Here is a 15,924-nt window from a genome sequence, read left to right as displayed (position 1 = left end):
GAAATACACAGAGCTGACAGCGGAGTGCAGAGAAGCAGGACGGTCAGCTGTCAACTACCGCGTGGAAGTTGTCTGCAGGGGGTTTGTAGGAACATCTCCCCAGCGCTTCCTGAGGAGTGTGGGAGTGACTGACACAAAGTTAAAGAAGGCACTCAAAGAACTGGCCAAGGAGGCAGAACAGGGGAGCTTCTGGCTTTGGCTAAGGAGGAAAGACCAGTCGTGGGGAAAACAAGGATCTTAGAGGCAGTTGCCGGGGGGGGGGGGGGGGAGACGTCCCTACCGTGGCTCCACCATCCTGAGATGTTCCGGGATTAATGGTGCGACACACATCTATGAAGGGTGGCTCCCGGCTGATGACCCTGCAGCCGTGTCGATGGTACCATTGGAGGTGCGACAGGCAGCAATGCCCTGTAGGTAATCCCTTATCTGTGCTTCCACCTCAATGGTGGTAGGATTTGTAGGTGTATAGTACTATTAAAAAGTGGTAGCAGTACTATTCAGTTTAGTTTTAGTTTTTAGTTTCCAGAGTGGGTATGCTCGTTTCAGTTTAGTTTTTATTGTTTGAAAATGTTTAGTTTGAGTTTAGTTTTATGTGTTTCAATGTTCATTTGTATTATAATCTTGTCAGGTGCAAGATTTAAGAAGTTCAAAATAGGTATTAAAATAGAAACACAACACTTTATTTCAGTTAACTAAAATGTTTTTTCACACCTAGTTTAAGTGATCGTATCCGTTGTAGTACTAGTGTAGTTGTAGTGTTGTTTTAGCTGTTTGCTAGTAGTAGCAATCAGAAAATGGTCCAATTAGGACATCTTTTGGCAGACAACCTGAACTTTACAGGATAAGGTCAGCAATAATCTACTATTTTGATATCATCAACAATTTCTATGAAAATACTATAACCAACAATGTCTTGGCCCACGGGCTCCCACTGAAGCTGAACTTCAAAAGCACTTGGTATAGTATAGTCCAGACATAGTAGTAGTAGTAGTAGTAGTAGTAGCAGTAGTAGCAACAGTATCAGAGTCCTAATAGCATCAGAGAGACTGGAATACACACACAACCACACACACTCGCATGCTTGATGCCATGTGTCATCCTGTATTTGACCAAGCGTTGGAGGAAACGGGCTTCACATGTGCCATGTAATCCTGATGCCGCACAGGGCTGGTGTAACAGCTGCATCAGCCAGCTTTACACACTGATGAAAGGCTCATCATGAGGAATCTGACAAACACACACACACACACACACACACACACACACACACACACAAAAAGGCTGGCTGTCGGCATGAGGCAGCACCGGCCTAGTACTGAGGTAAAAGAAAAATGAAAGTGGAGCCTGTGAGCAGAGTGAAGGAATACGTATGGAAATGAAAAGGGGAGATGGAAAAGTGAAAAGAAAAGAACAGTGGAAAGAGAGTGAGAATAACAGAGGGGAGAGGAGGAGGAAAAGAGAATTACAAGAGTAGAAAGAAACTATCCTTGCATGCTGCTAGGCAACAATCTCTGGTCACTGAAGGCTGCTAATATGGCTGACCTGGCTTTACTTGTCTTCCATTTTGGAGAGTGTTCCTCTTCCTCTCTACCTATCCATCACTGTTTCTGAACTTAAATTTTTCATTACCACCCACCTTTCTACTTCCACTACCTCTCCCTTTCTCCGCTTGCTCTCCCCATTGCGTCCACCCCCTCCTTGTTGCCTTCATGCCTCTATACTTTCTCTCCCCCTCCTTCCTTCTTCCCCTGCCCACTTCTCTCCACTTGACCTATTTCAGTTTCTCTCTCTTATCTTTACAGCACATTTCTGCTTTATTAGGCAGCACACAGCGGAGGATGACGGGAGGAGAATGGCCCTGAAAGGTTGCGGTTTGGATTTGAACCTGCAACGCTGCAGTGCACCTGCTCCCTCCCTACTCGGAGCGTGCACTGTCCCTCAGAAACACTTGGCTGCTTATCTGGCCTCGTGACACCACTACATGCTTCACGCTCTTCACGCCATCCACTTTTTCTCTCCTCCTTTTCTGGATTCTTTACTCTCCAGCTGTGCGGTTACAACTGCAGAGCATAATCATGTCTTCCATGCTCCCTCTCATATCTACCTCCCTGCCTACTTACCCACTTCCTCTGTGCCTCCATCCATCTAACTTCTCCTCCCTTTCCCTCTTTGCTCTTCCTGTAGTCACATCACACACAATGTCATCACTCTCATTATCACATCTACTTATCCTAATCTCTCTCTATTCCTCTCTTTCTCTATAGAATAATCCCTCACTTACACTCTTTTTCTTTTTACTCAGATGTCTACATGTCCTAGTAGAAACCCAAAATATAAGTATGACCCTGAAAATTAGCATAAGAGACCTTAAATAAAGCCTAATTAAGAACTGACATTTTACTGTTTCCCAGAGTATACAGGGCTAAGCTATGACTGTCTTTGTCCCTTATATTATGTCCTGACCACACAATACTGTCTGTACACTATGTGACTGCCACAAATCCCATAATTACTACTGTCAACTCCATTTATTAACATACTGTACCTACTTTATTTATTTATTGGTCTTGACTGCACAGTCATGCTGTACTGATCATGTTTGCAAAGGTCTTGATACGTTGAATCCCCACTTTTCATTTAGGGTAGTTAGTAAGTAGTTAGTTGTCGATACATTACTGCTCCAATATTACAAATTCCTATACACTGATGGTGAATGAAGTTCTGATTGTGTAAAAGGTTTACGAATTCTCTTTTTACTTTGTGGGATGATCCGTATGCGTGGGACAATTCACATGACAGTACATTCAAGCTTGATCAGAGTACTGGATCAGAGAGTGGAGGAGAATGCCCCGTGGCCCAGTTTGCCTATAGAACAAAACAAGAGAGAAGATCTGGTTTTGACTGTGCAGACAGGGCAGGCCGCCAAATATAGGTCAGCTCGACAGACCGTGTCCAATCCATCACACAACTGACCAGTACAAAGCTGCTTTTCCCAATAACAGCCATCAGAACTAGGTTATAGAGGCCCGCAGCCCTGCTAGAGACAAGACTTTGAATATGGATTAGGCCTAAAGGCTTTATTTCACTGAAGTATAATCTTGGATTTTTAGGTCTATATTTCAGTGCCGTAATGCAGGGGTATTTAGCCCTGCATTTTGAAGCGGTAATCTCCGATATTTCTGATACGTTGGAAATGCTGCTCACCCTGCCATGATTGACGTTGCTGACATGGGGAGCATTGAGCGTAATCTTTTGACCCTTTAAGCTCGTCAGTCAGGTCTGAGACAGGATTGTTTTGGTAAAGACAGAATTCAGATCAGCAGCAAATCAGCTAAATGTCCATGTGGAAGTGTTATTTCCCTGTGGTGTGAATGCATGTGCGGTTTAGTTGTATTCCTGTGTACATGGAGCACTAGAGAAAACTGTGTGTGTGTGTGTGTGTGTGTGTGTGTGTGTGTGTGTGTGTGTCGCTTCTGGGATGTGAGTGTTTGTTATGTGTTTGATGGGCAGTCCCCTGTCTCCTCATTAAAACTTGCTGCAGTGTTTTGTTTGGGCTTCACCAGTCATCTGTCCCTTTGTCTAGACCACGCGCCCACGACTCAGCTTTCAAATTAACAACACTTTAAAGCTGACAATGTAATTAGCGCTGTCTATGTCTTATGGTGTATTTATTAAGAGTCCACAGCGGAGGTATGTCTTTCATTTTTCATGTTACCCTTTTTGATTTTTTTTTTTTTTTTTGCCTTGTTATCTAAAACAGCACAGTGAATTAGACAAACTAAATGAAACATGTCGTATCGGAGATTGAACTCAATCCTCTGATGTGTGTTCTGCATTGATCCCTGAACACAACACAGGCACGACTTTCAGTGCAAAGAACACAAACAAGCGTATAATGGTACCTTTTAAAATGATATGTTTAATTGAGCACATTTTTACCTTCTTATATAACAGCAACTCTGTCGACTACAACATTTTTTACTACTAATTTGCTTTCCAAATACATTCGTGAGAAAACCTATATGTAGCCTTCACTAGCCATGTTTGTATTAATTGACTAATTGTGACATCCTCAAAGGTCCCATATTATGCTTATTTTCAGGTTCATACTTGAATTTTGGGTTTCTATTAACATACGGTGATGTTCAAAAAACACATTATTTTTCTCATACTGTCTGTCTGATTTTAACTGAATTCACCCTCTGTTTGAAACCGTTTCGTTTAGCGCCTGTCTCTTTTGATGCATTCACTATAACAGTGGTTCCCAACCTTTTTTCCTTGGCGCCCCCCCTACTCATGTTTAAGAAAAAGCTTAAACTTCAAAACCGAAGTTGAGGTAACTCTCGAGATAGAGCCTTACTTTCTTTTTTGATACAGAGCCGTTATCAGCACTGTTACGTTTCTCCGCCATGTTAAAATAGTGATGCCGTGGCGGCAGGAAAAACGAGGATACAATACATATATATTGTTTTTATACAGACTTTTGTATACATTATATATTCTAGTGTATTATCATAATTTGTTTAGCATGTGCACATTTTTTTTTTTTTACCTCAACCTCAAACCAGATAAAGACTTGCGCCCCCTCTGTGATCTTTGCCGCCTCCCCTGGGGGTGCCCGGACCCCAGGTTGGGAACCACTGCACTATAAGACATCAACCTAATTAAAAAAAGACATAGAAATCTTACTTTTTACAATAAAGTTTTAATATTTTATATTACCTTGTAGCACCAGGCTCTGCAGTTCCCCTCATATCAATAACGTGTTTGAGTATCTTTCAGTATCTCATTGTTTTGGTTTTACAGCCCACAAATGTACTGTTTTTAGTTCACTTGCACTGCTCTCATCAGCGTTGTTTTCAGCAGGCAGCTGGTTTTAGCTCTGCCGAGCACCAAACAGCAGACAGACAGAGTAAATAAATAGCTGGTGAACATAGTTGAGCATTTGTTATTTGCTAACACGTTAAACGTTTTATCAACTTTATGTCAGTGTTGTGTTTACAGCTTGTTCTGCTGCCCCCACAGCTTCCAAAAAATTAATTGATACCACTTTAAGCGCAACACACACCGGCTGTGTTATCAAGTGCTTCTAGTTGCCTAAATATAACCCACCAACGGGTTAATCATGCCTTACCAGGAGCAGATATTGGAATGTAACATGTCACAGTAGAAACAACTCAGGTGTTAATAATAAAATTAATTATGGCTGAATACCATTTAGCTGCTTCAGTTTCAGGGTGATTGTGTTGCACATGCTGGCACACTGTCACACTGTCATGGCTTACTGGGACACTTGAAGTGAAAGTAGCCCTTGGCTGATTAGTAAAATGCTTTTCCTATTATGACAAGTGAACATGTTGCGGAAAAGGGTATATTGTAGGGAAACCAAATAAAAATATGTTAACAGTGGACGTTTTTAATATTTTGCTTGGGTAGTTGCAGATACATTAAATTTTGTTATTTTGATAAAACATCATCCACGATTACACATCTTGTAAATATAGCTAATGTAAATTAACTGCATATAAATGTAATTTTTAGGTGCTTAAATGAAGACCCTGGACCGTTGAAAAGGATTATTGCGATTTGACCAAACTAGCAGATGTAACAAAGCTAACTGGAGAGCAAGGGAGATGTCAGTCAAATGCAGTCAGTACAGCCCAACACAATCCTGAGAAGAGGTCTAATCCACCAACTGGAATCACCTCTGTGGGTGAACCATATGCATGGCCTTTAAATAAAATGACTTTTCACTACAGAGCTGTCACTGGCAGACAATGGCAGATGGCCTTACAAGCAACAGTGAGGGTTAATCACCCATCAGCCAAATCTATCCATGGTAAATGTCCAGATGCCAATGGACATTTATATTCAGCGCACACACACTCATGCACACACAAACACATGTCTACTGTACTAGTGTGATACAGTGTGAATCCCTCTGAGTGCAACTTAAGGATAGCAGCTCAAATGACAAAGCATTAAGAGGCGATTGGCCGCAATAAAAAATTCTATTATTTAATACAAATTTATTATCAAAAGCATTAAAACACAAAGCCAGTTACACTACAAGGAAAACACTCATCAAACCACTTCAGAAAGCCGCCGCTGCATTGTTATTTTACTGCCTGGGTGCCTGGCTCACTGAATATGGATCACAATTCAATCGAGTCTGGATGATTGTGTTCTCAACGGCATCAGCTATTTTGGGCTTGTAGATGCTAATGATGCTCACTGATGTTTGTTGGTGTGTGATAGAAAGTGCTGCTGATTATATAATCCAAATACCTTCGGTGTAAAGTTCCATAGACAACTATCGTAATAACTTCTATTACAGCCCTGGGTGTTTCACTTTGAAACAGCACAGTGCTTGGCTAATGACCCAGAATGGAAGGAAGAGCATTAGTTAACCAATATACTGTAAATATAGTAGAAGAGTCTGAAGAACAATGTGACTAGCAGTAGGAGCTGTAAATAGTAGTCTGACAGCAGTGTTGTGGTAGAACTCAGGTGTTGAGGGATGACAGCAGCTTGATGATAGTCTTTAAGGTTTAGCGAGCTTTCAGGCTTGCTCTTGACAAAACAAACACTGCAGCTAATGTGACTGATTAGACCTGTGACAACCACATTATTAGCACATAACAGAGAGCTGAACTATATTTAATCTTATAAACTTCAGTGCAGAACAAAAATGCTTATACTTTCATCCTATGAAATATCACGAAGAACAGCAGCTACAGGGGCAGAACAAAACGTCACACCGGGATTACTAATGAATCTGAAGGATTTGGTGGACCTATTTAAAAGCAAGAGACACTTACACAAGCAGTGGCATCATTAACAAAATGAGATCCACGGCACTGGAATATTATATATAATATGGAAGAAGTGAGTTTCACATCATTTGTAGTTGCTGTCTTTCAAGTCAGTAGAAAAAGAGTCACACCAAAGAGAAAAGTTTAAGGGAAAACAATGTGAATTCAAGAGAAGTACTATCTTGCTCTGAGCTGTGCTAAGACGACATCATAGCTTTTAGGTTCTCACAGAAATGCTACCAGTCATGCAGTGACTGTAGAATCAGATCAGCTGTGATTCCTGGGGCTTTCAACTGACTTTTCTGGAGCTAATCAATGACACACACACACACACACACACACACACACACAAAAACTCACAGTTGAAAGATCCAGTCAGTGTATAGTAAGTCTTTTTTTATAGCAAACTGCTTTTAAGTTTTTTTCCTCAGACAGCAAGGAAGAGAACAGATACTAGAATACAATCTGTAATCCCATGCAGAACAAGATTGACTGTCCAACCTAAAATCAAGCCATAACAAACGCCTGCTCACTCCGTCTCCACTGGTGACAGCACAAGGGGGGAACTCATGTCAATGCCATGATAGCTTATTATGGACATTTTCTGTATTTGGAAGTGAAGTCACTTGATGGAAACTAGTGAAATCACTCTTAAGAGGTACATTTGCAATGGCACTTATCCTCACATGTCCAAACTCTTTTACTTTCATAGACGTCTGTCGGATCCTAACATGACACATATTCCAGAAGGAAATCTGCAGTTCTTAGGCACAAAAAACAATATCTTCTGTTGATCTTCCATATAAGCTCTTAGTACTTCCAGTTTGTCATAACGATGTCACTCAGAAACCCGTCTATTGATTTCACCTAACATAAAAGTAATTTTCATCAAGTTCTAACAACCTTCACATAATTAAGGTGATCGCTTTGACCACTCTGTATATTATGAAACTAACCTTACTTCATTGCAGTTTACATTCCAACTAAAGTAATATCCCACAATTCCATTTGGAGTGAGTCAGTTTTGCTGACTTCATTTGCTCATTTTGCTCAGTATTACATAACGATTCAACACACTGTATAGCCCACAAGCAGGCATACAGCATATGACTTGGCCTCTCTGTCAATATGCTTAACACACACACACACACACACACACACACCATATGTTGCTCTGCCATAGGGACTGTGTCATTACAGCCAACGAAGCTTCACCTCGGCACATTGAGTCAGTCTGCTGGGGACTGACTCAAATTAAATCAGAAAACATCTTGTCACAACATTGCTAGATCCTTAATCAGTGATCTGTGTGCGGGAGTGTAAAAAGTTTTATTAGCGCCCGTGTTTCCTTCACGTCTCCTTGGTGATCGTGGTATGTAGTTGAATTAAACGATCACCGTGACAGCTGGCGGCTAACTGAATTATATTATTATACTTACTGATGGAGTGTAATTTTGTCAAATTTGTGTTCATATTCTGTAAAGATGGCTTTTAAAGTAACATTGGTAACGTCATCATAATCACAATGCACAGCAGGGCATTAATGAAACCAAATGAGACCATTCACAGTAAGACATCTTGGTCCTGTTTCAGCAGTTTATGTTGTGTGAAGGTTGGATCTGATTCGGCAGGAAAGGGGGTAATGATCTTTATGTGAGAATGGAGCAAGAAATAACACTGGGAACATCTTCAAGCTGCTCTAATATTATTATCAATATTTAAATTTTTACCTAACAGTGGGTCAAATGACGTTTAGTGATGAATCTACAGAAAATGACGACCAACTCTGCAGTTCCCCTCATCATCTCAGCAGTGGTTCACTCTCACCGCTCTCATCAACCTTGTTTCCAGCCGCAGCAGGCAGCCATTTTCAGTGGAAAAGCTCTAAAAAAAGCCACTTTACACTACCTGCTCAACACCAAAGAGCAGACAGACACAGGTGGTGACTAGCTGGAGAACATAGTGGAGCATTTAGCATCCAAATTATTTCCCGAGGAGTTTAATGGAGAGCAAAACAGAGCTAAAAGAGAGATAATATTGGACCTATACATTCATCAGGTGGACACAAACGCTACTGTTGTTCTATTTCTGCTCAATGTGCAAATAATCCACTCTTTGCAAGCAACTTTAAAAAGTATATGTCAATATGTTTACAGCTTGTTGTGCTGGCACCAAGAGACCATACATATTTAAATGTAGAAATTTTTATGAAACACTAACAACAAAGCATTATATTTTAAACCAACTTGACCATTTAAAAAGCAAAGTGAAGACCTTCTTATCTTATGGTTATGAAGCTTAGCGTAAGTTCATTCAGGAAGACTTCTATGATTCACATTTTCTCTCTCTCTCTCTCTCTCTCTCCCAACCTAATCAGTTGACTCAGTGCGTTCACTCTTTCAGTAAAACCAACCAGATACCTTCATCCCCACCACCACCAGTGTTTAGACTCCATCAGGAGGTTGTTCCTGTATATCCATGGCCTCTACGCCCCATATAAATGTAGCATTGCCATGGAGTGTAATCGCCAAAAACTAACATTTCGACCTATTGTGCACCATGGTGATTCAACTTATTTCACTCTTAAATGAAGCATCTCCTGATTGAATTGAAGCTATGGCTATGTATGGTCAACACAAGGAACACCAAGACATGAATTACTAGAATCAGTGCAAGATGAGGGAAGGGGAGGGAAGGTATTCATCCTTAGCAATCATGTGCATGAGTGTGTGTGTTGGAGTTTTGTTGACATTACAGTTTGCGTTATCTAGTTTCTTTATATGTCCTCTTGTTTTTTACTTTTTCTGCTTCTTGTGAAGAGTGACATTTTTATAAGCCCACCATTTCTATCTTAATTTTCTATACACTGACATGAATCAGCAATGAAGTCAATTCCTCTCTTGCTTTCCCCCCACATTCCCCTTAATCTCCCATTCTATCTCTGTCGCACACACACTGCAAGCTTCTCCTTGTGTTGTTATACTTGTGAGGACATGCTTTTACTTTTACTTTCACTTAGAAATCAAATTCACGAGGCTTTTTTCAATTTTTCATTTGGTGGAATTCAACTCATCATCCGACTGAAAAGTCTGCATATTTAGAGTGAGGACATGAAACTGGTCAAAAATTATGATCATTCGGGCTTCATCTTTTACTCATGATCTTGTCAAGTGAAAGAAATTCTGAGGAAATCATTATCAAACTGCTGCCATATCAAAGCAAATCTCCACCGCAGCTTTATCCCCAGGATGTGTGTTGATCCTGGGTCGGAGAGAGCCGAGGCATATTGATGAATCTGGGCATAATATTATAGGAAAGTTCTTTCAAGGTTATTCTTTTAGTGTGGGAGACGTAAAAGGTGTAAAGGGAAAATCTTATATGACTGGCATTAGAGTTAATGGCTGAGAGAACCTCCCGCAGTTTATCTAATCCTCACTCACTGACTGCTCTGTGTTCATTTAGCTGATTAACAAATCTCATTACAGAATAGTTCAGGATAATGCACATCGTCAAGAGCTGACTAACATAAATGAAATTAGCAAGCAAGAACAATCAGCAGTTGGTAATGGATGTATACACTATTTGGCCAAAAGTATGTGGACAATGCATTTGTGTTTTGGTCAAGGTTTAGCAACCTTCAGAAAAAGTAGTGCCCCTTAGTTACAAGAAATTATAATGCTGCATCACACAATTATATTGTAGATTAGACAATAGTGCAGCTTCCAATTAAGTGGCACAAGTTTGGGGAAGGTCAACATGACAATGCCCCTGTGCAAAAAAAATGCGGGTGCAAAAAGAGAATTTCTCTGGCGTGGTGAGAGGGGAAGTTCAATGGTCTGCACAGAGCCCTGATCTCAACAGCTTCCAACACCGAGATGAACTGGAACACCAACTGTGAGCCAGGCCTTATCAAAAGAGGTCAAAACTCCAGCAACACTTGTAGTATACACAATAACTTTATTGTAAGACCAACGCGTTTCGGCTTGTGGCCTTCATCAGGGTCATCCGAGAGCTTTACATTTGAAGATTTGAAGTGATGGATTGTTATCAGAAATGGCACTGGCCCTGCTGTGCAGCACCTAAATCCTATTTTAAGAAACAAGTCACGGACAGTGTCCAAAGAGCCTTGCTGTGATTGGCTGAGAGTGCTGAGTTGCCATGGGAGACCCCTGCTGGCTAGTTGATGGGACAACAACAGGGAAGCACCTCGGGATGACCTCAGAGAGAGAGAGAGAGAGAGAGAAACCGACCTCCAGATACTGCAGGTCACTGCTAATGTGCTCTTATTAATGAACACACACACTGGGAGGAAGGAAGCGATACAGAAAGGGCACATGGTTTCCCACTTTGTTCAATAAAATGCTGAAATCACATTTCAACACACACACACACACACACACACACACACACACACACACACACACACACACACACACACACACACACTTTTCACAAGAACAAAGTTTTCAACAGCAAAGTCACTCGTGTTGCATATACTGAGCAGACATCTGATTAGTGCTCATAAAGATCTACTTCTCATGACTCGCACGTCATGAAGTCAGTCGTCTCCAATTAAAAATGAAAGAAAGCACTCCCAGCTTTTTTATATAAATTATGCCACTCTAACGAACAGGGAAACTCAGAGCTTAAGACATTAAATATTTCATGTAGTGTAATGGCACTGCTTTGAATGTGCTCGGTGTTTTAGCTTAAAAGAAAAACATCAGTTCAATTAGAATAAAGAATGACATTAACCCGGAGGCTGATGTTGATTTTCTTACATTTGGAAATACAGAAGAGAGAACCTGAGATGGAAAAAAACCCAGAAAGGGGCTACCTCATTCAACGCAACCTCCCAGCGGGCAGCTGGCGAAAGTTAAAAAAAGGAAAAAAACAAACTTGTTCACTCAAGGAGTAGATCCACATCTTCATTACAAAGTAGCCCTTGTTTAACGCTACATCCCTGTCTATAAACAACAAGCCGGAGCAGCTAAAAATACTATCAACATCATGAATTATACATATTTCCCACAGATCCGGTGGGTAAGCTACGTTCGCGAGCGGCTTCACCACATGGTCTAATTACAGCGGCGGCGATAAACACAGTGCAAAGACAAATTAAAACTCGCACTGCCCTCCTCCACCCACAAAGGAATCTGCTTGATGACTGAAGTCTCTGCATCATGACAAAGCTGTTTGTGAACGAGAGAATTCAGGAATGAAAGTTACAGGCTGAAGTTCAAAGTTAACTGCTTCGTACAAACTGTGTCGTTCTGTTGGAGGTATTTTTTTAGTTATTTTTTTAGAACTACCCTCCTGAGGGTTTACATGCTCATCTGTGGAGCAAATAAGTTGGGCAGAGTTGTATTTGCAGAGGGGGTCTACGTATTGTAAAACCACAGGTTCAATTCCAGAGCTTGGTGGTGATGGCCCAGTGGATATGAAACATGCCTTTGGTGTGGGACACCTGGGTTCAATTCCCACTGTGATACATCACCAATGTGTCCCTGAGAAAGACAATTAACCCCTAGTTGCTCCAGAGGTGTGCTGTCTCCGACAAATATAGCAATTGTAAGTTGCTTTGGATAAAAGCATCAGCTAAATGACATGTAATGTAATGGGTTTGAGAATATACCTTAAGAAACATCCCAGCTATAAAGCTGAGACTGATGTGTTAAACTCCATCAATAATGCCTGAGAGAGGTTAACATGTGTCTGCATTGCTGTGAATGTATTAATATCTACATGTATGATAAAAACTCTCCATGTTGCATACCCATGCCATCTCTTTCTATAAGCAAAGAATTACTAAATTTCTCTCCTCTATTTTTTTCCCCACACCTTAACCCTTTTTACACATCAGGCTAGCAAATTAGATAGAGGACTTTAACTCTGAACGCATTAATGTTAGCAGAAAATCCTATCTGTTCACAGTATAAGTAGAACACTGCCGCTGCTAATGACCTTGTGTTCTGATCCTCTACACTACCTACCTAAAAAAGGAAAAACTTAGTGAGAATCAAATTGATTGTGTTATTCAGTTCCAATAGTTGGGGTGGTGATGGCGCAGTGGATATGACACATACCTGTGGTGTGGGACACCTGTGTTCGATTCCCACTGCGATACATCAACCAATGTGTCCCTGAGCAAGATGTTTAACCCATAGTTGCTCCAGGGGCGTGCAACCTCTGACATATATAGCACTTGTAAGTCGCTTTGGATAAAAGCGTCAGCTAAATGACACGTAATGTAATGTGTAATGCAATAAGCCCACGGCTACTCTAGTATTTATAGACAGAACAAGACTAAGGCCCCATTTACACCTGGCATTAAAAGGTGTCTCCAACACATTCTCACTCCCATCACGTAAAATACGAACGTTTGGTCAAGTGCCTTTGGAGTTGTTATTGACGCTAAAAGTCTCCTTTAGCGTCATATCTAAACACGCTTCATCTAAACGCGCTGGGTCGGGAATATTGTCGTCACTTTTGAGGCAGTTAGGGTTAGGAAAAGGTCGTTTTTAAAAGGTACGTTTAGGTGACGCATGGGACAAGAACCCAACCTACCTCGTTACGCGGAATTTTGGGCTTTCATACTACTCGCTATACTGTTGTCGCTATTAATACTATGTCATCTTCACGCGCCGTGCAGCTGCTGCTCTGCCCGGTGCGTTCCATTCACACGCTGACGGGTGCTTATTGCATCGTATCTGACGCTGAGAGCCACTGACCAAGCGTCCGTATTTTACAAGTTGAAGAGTAAGAACGGGTTGGTGGTCTTGTATCCAGATTGTATCTCGATGTGTTCTAACCTGATTACATTTACACCTAGTACTAATATGTGTCTCCAGTGTCCACATCAGACTCTTTCCAGCTCAAACAGCCGAACGTCACTCTCTTCTTTTCCGCCTGTTGCTGCAGCTGTCGGTTGTTTTAGCAGGAGGCGGCCTTCTGGCTGCTGCTGCTGCACCGAGGAAAAGCACCGCCACACGCTGGCCACAGCCCACCACAGGACGGATAGACATCTTTCAGAGATCCGCCTTTTGAAATGCAGTTTTGGAGGCGTACCATCCACCAGCACTGGCCTTTCTTGCCTCAGCTCCCACCACTTTTGTGTGGCTCCTCCAGTCTTCCATACAATCCCAAAACGTGGAATATAAAAAAAGGGAAATCTTAAAATGTGGATTGCATCTTGCATATGAAATAAATGTGGGTAGATAATCTCAGAATGCAGTTTTATTGTGATAGCTTTAATCTCTACAGCTAAGCACAGCTGTAAAAACAAAAGTTACTAAATTGGGGGTGGGGGGAATAAAGAACTCACTAAAAAAGCGAGCTTTTCTTACATTGCGCTTAGTTGTCCAGAGCACACTCCTCCAAAGTAAGCAGAGTCCACTGATATCTGTAGTGGTTGTGCACAATGATGGCACTTAAATAGAACATACATTGAGAGAGGAAAAACATTAACTATAGACCCTACAGTACAAAGGCTTCCCATTGCTATTCTCAGCACTGTGAGCATCACAACCACCACCACCCCAGAGCACTACTAACACACTGCCTAGCTACTATAGCGCCATGCATAATACATCAGCCCGACTTTGAAGGGCTTTTCTCTGAAGAAATGACATCACTTAAGAAATTGCTTATGGAAGGCAGCATCAAAGAGGTACAACTGCCCTCAGCCTCGACTGCGAGCATGAGAACGGCAGCATCAAGCAGCTGTGCTAAATGTGGTTTGGACAAGTCAGGACACTGTGAGAATAAATTAAATGTCAAGAAGCAAAGAGCTTTCCGAAAGAACTCAGTATTTTTTTTAAACTTTTTTTATGTCTTGGAAAAACAAAAGAGGAAGGATGGATTTTTTTATATTTCTTTGTTGAGGTAAAAGTGGTGGGTCAGGCTATTTCTTTATCTGGCATCACAAATCAAAGTTTTCCGCCAATTATCTGATGATCTGCTTCTTTAGCTTAACAATACTGACACGTTATGCAATTCTCAATCTAAATCTATCTTACATCAAAAACAATATGCTGTAGTGGATGATGTCTAATGATGAGTGTTCCTCAAATATTCATCTAGCAATAGCAGTGGTAACCTATTTTAAATGAGAACCAAATTATAATTTCCAGCCTCCTTTGATTCATTCTCACAGGTCAAAGCATCAATCTAAACATAACATCATATAAATGGAAGGATTCTTTTAGATGCGTGCCCACTTTGACTTGGCTCCGTTTGGCATCTTTTCATCATTATCTCCAGCAGAGCAGGACATGCTGTTGCGTCCCCAGCAGCACTGATACATTTTTAGCGGTTTGTACAAAAACAGCTAAGCTACAGATGGGTTTGAATCATCACAAAGCGACATCACAAAGCCACGACCAGTGCTTCCCCTGGGCATCTGTTTAGCTCTGTGAGTTAAAAAAGAAAACTGATGGCCAGAGACTTACTGTATTTAGCTTCTCACTATGGAAGCAACTTGTATATGCTCACGAACACGGACTGGCCTGTCCGATGCTATTGCCTCTACATGTGAAGATTCTAAAAATTGGGCGTAATTCCTCTTTAGCGAATGAAAAAATTATGTCAACTGTGCCCTGAAGTGTATGTAGTGTGGCCGCTTTCTCCATCTTTCTCTCTTGCAGTGCTATAAATAGTGGAGAGTGCTGCTGTCTCTCATATTTCATGTGTCACTGGCTCCCACAGTCACTGGTGAAGAATGTTCACTGCGTACATAAAGCCTCTTCTTGCCTCCTTTTGCACTTGTATCCACTTCTTCACTCCCATTTCTCCTGTCTTATATTCTCTCCTCTCCATGCTTTAACCTAAGAGGAACAGGCCTAAGCCACACGTTTCAAGTGGCAGGGGACTAGATCCCCAAACGAGGGGAAATTTAATTAGAAAAGATGGAGTCAAGGTGTGTGTCCATTGTCAGCATCATTTCCCTGCTTCCCATTCATTTCTATGGGAGCAGCCATGCAATGCGTTCTGGCAGTGTTGCAGAGATATTGGAGAAGCGGGGCGTCAAGTTGCCCGCTACCCATTTGCATGAAGTTGAATCCAGCCAACTTTATGCAAATAAAGTCGTCTCGCCGCCTCTCAAAAGCTG

Source organism: Perca flavescens, chromosome 12 (assembly GCF_004354835.1).
Source record: "Perca flavescens isolate YP-PL-M2 chromosome 12, PFLA_1.0, whole genome shotgun sequence".
Lineage (NCBI taxonomy): Eukaryota > Metazoa > Chordata > Actinopteri > Perciformes > Percidae > Perca > Perca flavescens.
The sequence above is the reverse complement of the archived record's forward strand: the minus strand, read 5'-3'. Positions refer to the sequence as shown.